The 13,556-nt window shown below is 31.0% G+C and overlaps 1 long non-coding RNA gene and 1 pseudogene across 1 annotated transcript; both read right to left on the reverse strand.

Annotated features, from left to right (window-relative positions):
• Positions 1-3,898: 3,898 nt before the first annotated feature.
• LOC137821824 (uncharacterized) lies at positions 3,899-5,798 on the reverse strand. The gene is made up of 2 exons (XR_011082881.1): positions 5,496-5,798; positions 3,899-4,288 (listed from the first exon to the last, which is right to left on the reverse strand). It is a non-coding gene; the product is annotated as an uncharacterized lncRNA (long non-coding RNA).
• Positions 5,799-6,378: 580 nt separating this feature from the next.
• On the reverse strand, positions 6,379-12,533 carry LOC137820771 (uncharacterized; annotated as a pseudogene).
• Between the last annotated feature and the right edge of the window lie 1,023 nt (positions 12,534-13,556).

Consider the following 13,556-nt stretch of genomic DNA (forward strand, 5'->3'; position numbering starts at 1 on the left):
TTTGCATTTTGCCACCTAGCATAAAAAACTACCTATATCATGCACTTGCACTCTTTTTCTATATACATCAAATAATCTGGGATAATTTTAAAATTTTAGATTATTCTGAATTAAGCATTTAAAAATTTGAATTGATTAAGATGTTTTATGATAGCATCATTTCATATATTATAAGATGCGAGAAGAAATTGTGGGGTGCAAGAAGAAAAACTTGAGATGTTTTGTACCATTAGGTTGAAGGGTGTTAATTGAGTATATTTTCTGCACCAAGTTTTACAATGGAGATTGTGTTGGGTAAAAGCATGTTGGTGGCAACTAATTTTCCCCGTTTTCAGTTATTTTATATAAAAAAATTGTTTAAGAAAATTATCAGTGTTTGACATACAGGTTCAAATTTGCCAAAAAAATTGAAATTTGTTATTTTTTTTCCCTCACAAACTTCATCCCAAATTAACCCTAATCTTTCAACAGTTTTTTCTCTCAGTTTTCTCCTAACAACTTCATACTTTTTTTTGTGTAATTGCTATGTAAAAGTGATAATTTAATTGTATTCTAAAGAAATTAGGTGTTTAAAAATCGTTTTTTCAATTAACATTTTTTAATTTTATATGACACCAAAGGATCCAAAAGAAAGTTATGAACCCAAAATAGTAGGGGATAATCTTATTAGCATATATCCATTAAAAAGATACACAGATGCACATGAATCATCATAAAACCATACATAACTATTGTTTAAGTATATTAAACTCATCAAAATAAGGAAGGTTAATACGGTTATAATAAAAATATATACATAACGCAAACTTCACTTGAATAAAGGTAAATTAAGGTTTTATCTCGTTGTTTTTAAAATTCTTTATAAATAAGTATAGTCCATTTGTGTATATTTTTGTTTTTGAATTTTAGTTTAATCTTTTCATATGTTTTTTAGTAATATTTTTTTCATGTGATGACAGATGATTGTTGTTATTATAATCAGACTCTCTTAAACAAACTTATGTTGATAAAGTGAGGGTTAAGGAATAGTTAAGATGTTGATGACTTTCACACTTATACAAGGTCCTAAGGTGCACCATAAAGGCCTCTTATTTTGTGTACATTGACACGCAATCGTTTAAAAGAAATGAATTCTCTAGGATGAAACGTATGAACAAGTGTGGCAGCTTTTGTGTTCTACTTTCTCTTCACTAGCCATGGTTGAAAAGTTTTCGTTTTTCTTGTAATGGACTTGGACAAGTCATGAATGTAACAGGTAAAAAATTTGAAGGTTCTACCTAAAGTAGTAAAGTGCACAAGCTTTATAACATCGTGGGAGCTAGCCATGTGTGCAAAATGGTATATAATTCTTCTTCACTCGATTTTCTAATTGGTTGAATGTGTTACTTTGTTCTTAGATTTGGTAATCCTTCTGAACCACACAACTCCAAAACTCTTTTCCTTGTCATGGTTTAATCAACCTTATGCAAGAAAAAAAATTAAATAATCTTTCTGGTGGAAATCCCTCCTTAATTAATGGGAGACCATGACCAATGAATATTGGTAATTGATCCATTAAATATATTCAATGATAGACATTTCAATATCTTGGAATTATATTTCTCTTGAAGACTATAAAGTTGAACCTAAAAAGTCAAAGATAGTCTTTTCAAAGTATCTTGAAAATATGACAAACATTAATCATTCATTTTCTCTTTATGAAAAAATCTTTATCTCATTCTCTATATACAAGCATGTGAGAAGAGCAATATAGAGAGTAAATGAGAGAATTGATATCAGCACAGTGTGATATTAGAAATCATGGTGAGAGACTATAGAAACATTGTATTTCATCCTTCTTGAGTGAGATTAAGTGTTACCCTCATAAAGTGAAAGAAACAAATATTGTAATCTTACTTTCATAGTGAAAATATTTTTTGGACTAGGTTCCGTGAATTTTTACTTCTCAAAGTGAGGAGGTTTTCCTACATTAAAAAATTCTCAATGTCATTATTCTATTTTGCTGTATTTTCTTTAGTCTGTCATTGTTTTTGCAAGTACCCCTTTTGTATGTACACAAAGAAGGGAAAATTAGTTATGATTTTTCCAACACTCTCTTATAGTGTTTGTAGATAATCAAGATCTCAAATGTGGTACAATCAATTTTTGATGCAGAGTTCATAGATGCCACTCTAGTTGTAAATAGAACTTTGTGTGAGAAAAATTCTAGCTGACCTACAAGTGGTTCAAATTGATTTAAGCAAGGTGTTTGTAGATAATCAAGTAGCAGTTACAATATCCAACATAGTTTTTCATGGAAAGACTGAGCACTCAAACTATTTTCTTAAAGAAGTATGAAAGGAAGAAGAATTTTCATTGCAATGTTACAAGAGAGAAGAATAATTTGCAAATGTAAGCAAATTCTTGCTACCGATGCATGCATGGAGGAATATTAAGAATATTTCTCAGTAAACTCTTGCTGCAATGAATGATTGAACGCTATAGGTATAGGAGTTATTCTGATCTGTTACATATCCATGGATAATTGCATTTGTCATTGATTTTTCCTCCTCTTTTTGTCATACAAACTTTCTTTTTTGTTGCTTATGTTCTCATCAGTTTAAAACTTTCAGGTAGCCATAGGAGTAACTAACTTGCATAAGTCTTTGATTATGTTTCTGTGATATGTTAATTGAGGATTAGTTATGACCACTAACCCCTTTATGCCTCTCTTACAGTCACATAAAATCAAGCTTTGGTGGTGTTTACCTTTTCAACAATAATTCTCATGAACCATAAAGTTCTGAGGTTGATCAAGGGGTCATCACCCCTTCCTTTTTGGTTCAAAATGTTGTGCACTTCTATAAAGTGCAACAAGGAAAAATGCATTGTTTTTAGCCATTATGGCCTTAACACTTAAAATCTCTGTGACTTACTTTGTTATTTTGAAGTTTCTTATTGCACTACTAGATATATCATAATTAGTAACATCAAAAAAATGTTACTAAATTAAGGAAAATGTTACTAATAAGATTTAGTAACATTTTATCAAATGTAGTGGATATGCTAGGTAACTAAAGACTTTTAGTAACATTTTTACATTTCAATAGATACATTTATAAACATGTCACTAAATATTTTTAGTAACATTTATTTAATAAAAAGGTAACATTTTAAAAATGTTACTGAATCATTTTAGTAATGTTTATTTAATAAAAAGTAACACTATAAAAATGTTACTACAAATCTTTAGCAAGCTTTTTTAATATAGAGGTGACATTTTAAAAATGTTACTAAATCATTTTAGTAATATTTTTTTTTAAAAAGTAACATTATAAAAATGTTACTAATTATTGTTAGTAACTCTTTTTGATAAAAAAGTGACATTTTAAAAATGTTACTAAATCCTTTTAGTAATGTTTTTTAATAAAACAATAACATTATAAAAATGTTACTAAAAGCTTTTAATAATTTACATCAACACTACACGTTTAAGAACAAGAAATCAGACAGATATGTTGTTTTTTTTATAAATAGACTACTGAATTCGTAAAGGTTGACTTTACATTCATCAACTACCTTCTATATCTACACTACTACTCTTAAGATTTTTAAGTATTCCACATTCTTAAATAGTATTCCACATTCTTAAATGCAACACCTTCAACCATCATTGTGCACCAGGGAACACACGGGAACACACGTCACTCAAATTCTACGGATACTAATAGATTCTCTCCCCATGCATCTCTAAACCTCATTCATGCCTAACTACAAGTCACATACCTACTACCTGCACAAATAAATAAATAAAGCTTATGTCCCTATTTAACTATTTATTCTCTGTGCTTATTTGTAGCTTCGTTGCTAACTTCATAGAAAGCACAAATATCATTTTCCAACTGAAAAAACAGAGATAAGATGGAAGGAAATTAAAGGGACAGAAAATCTGTCATGCATTTCTGAATTTACATTTACCCCACATCAGGATTTGAGTTTTACAACATTTCTTCCCAGCATAAAAGAGAACATAACAAAATAATGCCTCTCAAAATTCACATAACTCACAACCTTTCATTGATTTGATTTTGTTCCTCTGTCTTTGAATCCTACTGTTTTAATAGCAGACTACCCTCCCAATAAAAAAAAATTGAATAAAGCATTCAAACATTTTTTCTTGGAGCTACCTTTAAGAGGAAAACATGGGTATCAGACGCGTTTGCAGGTCCCCAATAACGTATTTGCTTGTGTTCTTGGAATAAGAGAGTCCAACACCAGCAGAAGAATCCAAGTATATGATGTTGGAAACCTGAAATTAATTCAGATGGATAAGCATATTTACTATAAAGATTGTAAATTATTTGAGAAATAACTATTTAATCACCTCAATTAATTGAGAAATAAATGTCGTACTAATTTAATTAGATGGAAACTAATATAAACATTGACTTGACCCAACCTTGGACCAGCTGTAAGGCTTGGTATGCAAAATGGGTAGATTCCCTTTTGATTTTGCCCTCAAACTTGAATGGTCTTGCATGCACCCACATTTCACAATCACATGTATATAATCAACAAAAGTAAAAATGATATAATAGTATTGATTCAAGCTGAGTAAAAAGGACCTTCCAGAGAACAAAAACATCCAACATTTTCCACTTATATGCACGTATTCGAAAAGTTGAAGTGAGAAATTAATACGTAACGCGTTATATTTATTATTCGAAAAATTTATGTACTCCCATGTGTAAAAGTAGGATAAAAAGAGTGTTTGGTTGTTGTCATCTTGCTTTACCACTAGAAAAACAACAATTTTCAAAATATGAATCTTTTGTGTGTGCAATCAGAGATATGTTAAGCTCATAATGAGGGAATTTAATAATGTTTTCAGGACTATTATGAATTTCATGTTATTTGTGTTGAAATATGGTTATAAATATTGCACATTTACTGTACAATAAATATAGATTGATTGGATAATAAATGTAGACTTGTTTGTAATAAATCCCTAAAATGAAGAGATTGAGATTAAGAATTTATTTGGTATATTTGCTCTAGATTTAGAGTCTTTATGCCTGGAGATTTATTTCCTTTATTTTAAGAGATTTATTTCCTGGAACATCCAATGTTTGACTAATTCTAAATTCATGAAAATGTTGGGAAATCTTGTTAGAAATCATAAACCAAAAATTCTTTTTCTTGTTGCACCTATGGCTGTTTTTTCTGATGCTCACACTAGATTTTTTCAATCTTTTAATTTGAAGCTGATTGCTTTTAATGCTAACTCTGCCAAAGTCGCTAAGCTTTGGTGCCTTGGTAATGCTAATTTAAATATTGTTGTGTTACATTCCTCTAGAATCAATCACCATCGTTCAAACATTTTATCAAACACTTGGTGAGCATTGCACAATATGTGTAACATGAGAAAGTGAAAACGTAAGAAAAGAAAACAAAGCAAAATATAGAATCAAAATAATGAAAGTGTTGTTAAAAATAAAAGGAAATAATGAAATTACCTCCATTGCTCTTCCTTCTCGGAGGTTTTATACAACTTCTTCTTGAGTTAGAGACAGAGAAGCACTTGAAACTCTGATCCCGTAACAGCAACTCAGAGGAAGAGAGAAGCTTCACTCCCACTCTCGAAAGCTATTGTGAAGCGGTGTCAAAGGAAACAGAGGAAGAGAAAGACGGAGACTAAGAGCAGCGGGAACAAGAGAGTGAAACGAGATTGAAAGAGGAACGAGACCGAGATTGAAAGAGAAAGAACGAGATTTAGAGAGTAATGAAAACGAGTACGAGAGACTGAGTTGGGTCTGAAAGAGTGAGAAAGGAAGTTCAGATGGAGAGTAAAAAATATAAATTTAAAAAAGTTAGTTTTATGAATTTACTTATTATATTTGAAAATTTGTAATGAGATTTAAAAAATATATTGGTTTAAATTTACTTATTTGATATTTATCTATAAAATGTTACAATATATACAGTAACATTTATGTAAAAATTGTTACTGTAATAACTAAAATTTTATTTATTTTATTTACAGTGACATTTACGCAAATAACTGTTACTATAGGAATTAAAAATTATGTATAGTAACATTTTAAAGAATTGTTACTATGAAAACGTTACTATTGATAGAAAATGGTGTAGTGTTGATAAGTATCATAATTCATTAATATTTCATAAAAAAAATAGAATTCATGAACTTTAATTGATAAAATAATTATAATTCAACTTCTAATTTAAGAATTTGAACGATTTACTCTCAAATTTGTGTTAATTTCATAATTCTATGAAAAAATTGAGATAAATGGATTAAGAGAGAATGCACAAGTGAAAGATAAGATAAAAAGATAAATTTGAAACCTTGAAAACTCATCCAAACTCGCTCAAACAAAATTACTCCAGAGGAACTTGTTTGCCCAAGATTCACATTCATCTTATACATCATTGAACATTAGTTACAAACCTGAGCCCTTTGGCATGTCTAAGATGTTCATAACACAAACATTATTAGTTGCACAATGATTTGGCAGAGCTATTACCATCAGAATATAATGCTCTATCAATTCATAAAGATTAAAGAGGATGGTGAATCTCCAACTCTGCTACCACAAAAAGTACAAATATCTTGCCAAAGCACAGAGTAAGGACTTCCATCATTCAAAAACTGAATAAATTGGACATAAACAAATGAAAATCTAAGCATAGACTTGTGGATTCTGAAGCAGGTAGGCTTCCACCACTTTGCAGACTCCAAGAGAGCTTTCCCTTCCTTCCTTAATCTCTTCTTCTTTGACTTCAAAATCCCCAATCACATTGTATTTGCTTGTCATTTTACAAAGGCAACCACCATCACTTGTGGCCTCAAAGTTAACCTCATAAGCTATAGACTCAAGTTTCTCCCCCAATGGACCCCCTTCAATCATAGTGTATTTGCACACCAATTTCTCCTTATCAACCTCATCAATCCTGTGCTTCACATATTTGAAGGGGCTAGCTGCACAAAATCAAACACAAGAAATTCTTCAGCCACTAGAAAAACACACACATATATATATAACCTTGTAATCCATTGATTTTAGTTTAGTTTGTGAAAGTGTTTCTGCTAACCTTCAGCAAAGTTAACTTGTTCAATGGTTCCAGCTTCCCCATCTCCTTGGATCAAGTTGACCTCTTTTATGAACTGTGGTAAGAGCTTTGGAAGCAAAGTTTTAGAGTCAGTGATCAAGGCCTTGAACATGCGTGATGGAGCAACAGGGGAGGAATAATCATATGTGAAAGTTGTGCCTCCCATGGTCAATGTTGTGTTGATTGCAAAGATCACAGAAAAAAACTCAAAGGGAGAGCACTTTTATAGGTCTTGTGGTTATGGAGTAGTTTAATAGGAATGAACACTTTGATGGAAATGGGCATTTATTTGGCAGCTAAGAATGAGATTTTTTATTTTAAGACTTTCAAATCAATGAGTGTCTGATTAATAAGTTTTGTATTTCATATCTCCAAATAATTGTATCAAAACTATACAATACACATGGGCGGCTATTGCACAATAAGACCATTTTGCCAACATTATAAACTTGTTTGATACAATATAAAAGAAAATCACTAAATAAAAACTAATTTTAGAGATAAAAATAATTAGACACTATATTAACTAGATTATATATTATTTTACAGACTAAAAAATTATTAATACTTAAATTAGTAATAAAAGTAATTATTAGCTAAAATCTTAATAGTTTATAAATTTTATGAATAAAAAAACTACTTTAAATACTAATAATTTTTTAGTATCTAAAATAGTATCTAATTTAGTTAATATAGTGACTAATTGTTTTTATCTCTAAAATTGGTTTTTATTCCGTGATAGTGTTTTACCAACCTGATGAATTGTTTGAATAACAAGGTGCATTCACCATTTTTGAGCAATCAATTTTGCTTGAGGTTATCAGCCAAACAACAGCTGCTAGAGAGAAAGCAAAGAAAAACTGTGCAAACAATTGATTGAAGAAAGGTGTTTGGTAGTTAATTAGCACTGTAAAGAATAGTTATTGGATCTTGATTCATACTACAAAAAGGTAATGCACAAACAAACAAGGGAGTCATTCTACTTTAATATATAGAGACAGATTACATTAAAATATTTGACACTTGATATAATTATGTCTGTTGATTTATGGGCATATTTAATTAGACAGATAAATACAAATTTTGATAAGAAAATAATAAAGTAAATTAACTTAAATGTTGCTGCAGCAAATTTTATTTGTATATCTGATGGAAAAATAAAAATAAAGATAATAGTTTGTTGGAGATTCCACATCGACTAGACATGAGGACAATGAAGTGGTGTAAATTTCAACTTTATGAACCGGTTTTATGGGATTAAATTAGGTTTAAAGTCTATTTCGTAACATGGTATCAGAACCATTTTCGAGTCTATCCTAACGAGTAAAGTAGTTCACTTAAAAACTAGGCATTTTAGTTATATATATACCAACCTAAAATGTTTAAGGTGTTTTTATTTTGGTTCATGATTAAAGAATACAAAATTCAATGGTTAAATCAATAATTCAAAGTTAAATATCTCATTGAAACAATAAATAGAAGAAAAGAAGGGGAAGAAACTTGCCTTTGGTTTATAATTGAAAATATAAATGCAACAAATTTAACATATTACATTTTTTGGTTAACATGCATATGCTCAGGTTTCTGGAAATAAGAAACACTTAAAAAAACTAAAAGTATAATTTATTAATAACTTCAATTCAAAATTAAAAGGGTGTGTGATTTAAACGATAATATTAATATATATTTAGAAAATAAAGTACATGATTAAAGTTAAGAACTTCTTTCACATCCTAATTTTTTATTTTGATTTTTTTTTCTTGCCAGACCAAGTGAGATATTTTCCATTTTTTGGCGGATATGTACTTTTTCAAATCGAGATTTTTTGTGTATTTGAAAATTGGACAGAGAACGTTGAAGTCAAATGAAGTAATAAATGTTTTAATACAAAGAATGCTCACTTAGTTTATGTATTCGATTTTTCTAGTGTCCCTTTTTCGAACTAATTTTTCCTGTTTTGTATAAATATAATATGAACACTGGTGAAAGTAACAAGTAGATAAAAAAAATAAAAAATAATTATATCCGAGAGTTTTTAACATAAACTCAGAAGTAAAAATTTATGAAATTATTTCAGAAAATATCTTTATTATGAAAGTATAGGATTATAATATTTGTTTTTTTTTATTCTATGACAATAATACTTAATCTGATTCAAAAATGATGAAATGCAATGTTTCATAAACCTCTCATTAAGATTTCTAGTCTCACACTATGGTGATTATTAATTCTTTCATTTATTTTCTATGTTATTTTTCTCACTTTGTTTTTCTCTTTCTCACAATTTCAATTTCTCTTTATATAGAGAATGAGAGAAAAACTTCTTCATAAAGAGATAATGGAAAATCAATGTTTGTCACATTTTTAAAATACCTTAAAAATATTATCTACAATTTTCTAGGTTGAACTTCATACTTTGAAATGACCATCACTGAATATATTCAATAAGTCAATTATCAATATTCATTAATAATATTAATAAAAGAAAAAATGGTTATACACTTACACAGAACATTTTGGTTTGTAAAGTGTAGATTTTTTTAGAGAACTTGTCGGTACTATAAGAGTATGGAGAAAAGAAAATTTTGATATCTTTGTATGAGATCTGAATGTATATACATTTTTAGTTTTAAGAATGAGTATGACTGCTGTTGTTTATTGTTGCAGGTACAAAAACCATGTTTTGACCGAAATTTGTGGCTTAAAATCTGACTTGACAGAACCAAATTATGTGCACAATGGGCTGGAATATCCCATTATTTTGTGGTAAGTTTTGCATCTCTATCATATGACGGGCTCAATTAAAAAACGTTATCCCAATAAATTGATTCCACGTTATGGAATGTTGATAGGATTAGAAATTGAAGTTTGTGATTAAAACCCTTCATTGGTCTCTGTAGTTATTACAGTCAAACGTTTTTTTGTGTAACAAAGCATCATTGTGGAAGCATGAGGTTATAGGATTCATTGTTTTTTGTTTCGGAACTTTCAAGGGATTTTTCACTTATTTGTGTAATATTCTTCTGAGGATAAAATTGGTTAATACTATATTTATTAACAAGTAATAAGTTTCCACTGTATTAATCGATAATGTCATTAAATCTTTAAATCTTCCATGTGTCTCCTTAGCAGTTTGTATTCTTATAAGGTCGGGTTCCTTTTAGAGTAACTCTTTCTGTGTCTTCGTCTTTTGATCTTCACAACCTTCAGGCACAGTGGTGTCTGATTGGTTCTTCCTTTCACCAAGATGAGTGGGGGAAACCTGCAAAGGTACTTCGACGATTAAGTTAGTTCAAGTACAATGTGCAGGTGAGTTGAAAGTGGAAAAATTACCTTTGACACTGAGTCTCCTTTGATATTTATACCTTTTGGATGTGTCTCAGCTGTTATGGATCTGCTCGTATGTCTAAAAGAGGGTCCAATCATGTCTTAATTATGTTTTACCACTAAACTAACTTAATTAGGGTTATCTGTGGATTTATGGGTTGTGTTTGGATTAAGAGAGTCATTTGCCCTTCTAGGCCATTCGGTCATGTCGGCCTTCTCGACTATCCCGTAGTACATTTGTCTCCCAAACTCGAGTGGAGTGATTTAAGTGTCACGTGAAGTTTGTTGCTTTATCCTTTACCTAGATGATCATCCCGGGTCAGTTTGTATAATTATTGTGAAATCTAAAACAGTTTTAGTAGACCAATTATGAATCTCTATTCGGAACAGTTTCCTTTTAGATCCGAAAATACTTCGAGACAAAGGTAATGGTCCGAGTTCCAGTAAATCAAACTACTAGGGACGAATGATGATTGAAGTTTTCTCAAGAGTTATGTTTATCTTTAAAGACCAATTATTATTACGCACATACAATACAAAACATCGTTTTCATAGCTTGTGGAACCTTCTTGTCGTGTGAAGCATTCAGCATTGTTTCATGTTCTGTCCATGATTTTACATATATAAGCTCTGATTTACCACTTTCATGACTGACACCATTAACATAGTCAATTTCTGAAAGCAATTAAAGGAAAAAATGAAAAAAAGTGTCCCAATTAACCATTGTGTCTGATTATCCCACCCTTTAATTAGTTATTGTGTGCCCTTTAATTAGTTATTGTGTGGATAGTATGTTGTCACGAACGTTGTGTTTATTTATGTAGTTTTGATTAAGGTTTCTACCTATGTAGTTTTGATTAAGGTTTGTGAATGAGAAAGTTTATTCATGTTATTAGATTTTTTTGTACGTGCTTCCACCTAAGTTTTGGTGTTTTAGTGAAACAAATTTCTTTCTGTAATTGATCTATTTCCTTTGTATAGGGTAAGAGATTAATTTTGATCTTTTCTAAATAAAGGTTGAGAATCTCCTAAAATGTTTCATACCTATTACATTGTTAATTGTGTGGATAGTATAAATGTATTATCATATTTGGCTATCAAGCCCCATAAAAGTAAATCAAATTTTATTATAAGCCATATCATGCTTGGCAAGTAGATTACAAGCTGAATATAGAGCACAACATATTATAATCTAATGCAAAGGTGCCCTGTGTATAAGATCAGTTCAAGGCTTCAAGCATAGGCCTCTGGGTTTGCCACAAGATACGCATCCACTACCTTGAGGAGAGCCAAACCTTCTTCCTTTGCAGCCTTGAAATCCTCCTCTTTGACATCAACCCCTGCTTTGGGATGATAAGTGCTCACATTCTTGGTCTTGCAACCTCCCTCCTCAGTGGCCTCGAACTTAATCTCATGTGAAATTGAATCCACTTTTTCCAGTGCACCATCCCCCTCAATCACTGCGTAGCTGTAAGTCAATTTCTCTGGGTCTATTGCATCAATTCTATGCTTCAAGTGTTTGATCTTATCACCTGCATTGAAGGCATTACCAATAACGATCTCTTTGTTAGTCATTTCTGTTTGAAACCTACCAAAAGATGTATTGGATTATACTAGAAAATATTTTGAAAACCAAATTTTAAGCACATAAAGGTGAAAACTATTGAGTTCTTTAACTAGATCACATGGTTAGATAAATCATGATGTGATTTAGTACTACCATGTGTCTACTATCTTCTTTAATCTTCACGTGAGACATGGTCAGTCACAAATAACAACAAAAATGATAAAGTGAAATGGTGCAACTTGCCTTCAGCAATGGTTATCTCCTGAATGCTTCCAGGGCCTCCGTTCCCTTCAACCAATTGAACATTCTTAATGGCATCAGGCATCAGCTTGGGGATGAGGTTTGGAGCATCAAGGATCAAAGCCTTGAACAACCTTCCTGGCTGGACACTGCTAGTAAACTCCTCTGTGAAAGTGAGTGCCCCCATGCTGCTTAGAAGTTTAAATTGAACTACAAGATATGGATAGAAACTTAAAGCTAAGGAGAAATTGGAAATGCAGTGATGTGAGATATCAGAAATGTGTGTATTTATAGATGAAGAGGATAAGAAAGCAATTAATGCCATATTTGACAATGTTTCAACAAACTACGAAGGTGTCTGTCCCACTATTGTAGAGTGGACCGTCCCTTTGCATGCCTTATTAATTCCAATGGAAGTCTTTGTTTCCTTCACCAAAGTAAACATGTAATTGGACAATGCAACCTATGACCCTAATGCTCCTAAATCTATGCAGTGATTGACATTATGAAATCACATAACATGGAGTAGGCTGATTAATAAAATACTCTACTATGTTTTTTGCAACCATGGTGGAATTAATTTTTCTTTGTAAATACTATTAACACTTTTAGAGATTAAGGCCAGTCCAAGCTGTAATAGATTCCAATATTTCCTCAGCATGACTTGAACATATGCCCACCAACTCACCGCTGTTCTAAGCATGCTAAACATAAATGAGGGGGTTGGATTTCTACTTGAGTCTCTAATTTAGTTGAGAATTTATTGGCTGCAATTTATGCACCCACTTTGTGTAGGCACAAGGATCTCAATTTAAATAAGAAGTACATGCAAATATCTTAAAAAAAATGCAAGTGGTGTAGAAATGGATCTAGCCTCTTAAAACAAGAGCATATTACAGTAACACAGTAAAGATTCGTGTTCTTTTTTTCACCATCCTAATGCTATAGTTCTCCCTACGGTTTTAATAGCCATCAATAACTGATCATGGTGGCTTTTTTTACACACCAGAGACCATAGGCTCCTACTGTGCCTACCTATTTAAGGTAACAAAGATCGAACTCATTGATGAGTTTCCATTCTCACCACCTTGTAACAGATTGCTTTAAACTTTTAATAAGTTGTTTGACTATTTACTGGAAAAAAATAAATTCTGTGTAGAAAAATAGAAGTTGATCGAAGCTGGTCTTATTTAATGGTCGAAACAGGTAGTTGTGGTCTTCATTTTTAATTCAGCATCATTCTCTCTGTAAAGTAAAAATTACAGCTGAAGAACACAGATGTAATGTCAATCCAAGGGGAGAAAATTAAAAT

This window comes from Phaseolus vulgaris, chromosome 9 (genome assembly GCF_000499845.2).
Source record: "Phaseolus vulgaris cultivar G19833 chromosome 9, P. vulgaris v2.0, whole genome shotgun sequence".
In the NCBI taxonomy this organism is placed as follows: Eukaryota; Viridiplantae; Streptophyta; class Magnoliopsida; order Fabales; family Fabaceae; genus Phaseolus; species Phaseolus vulgaris.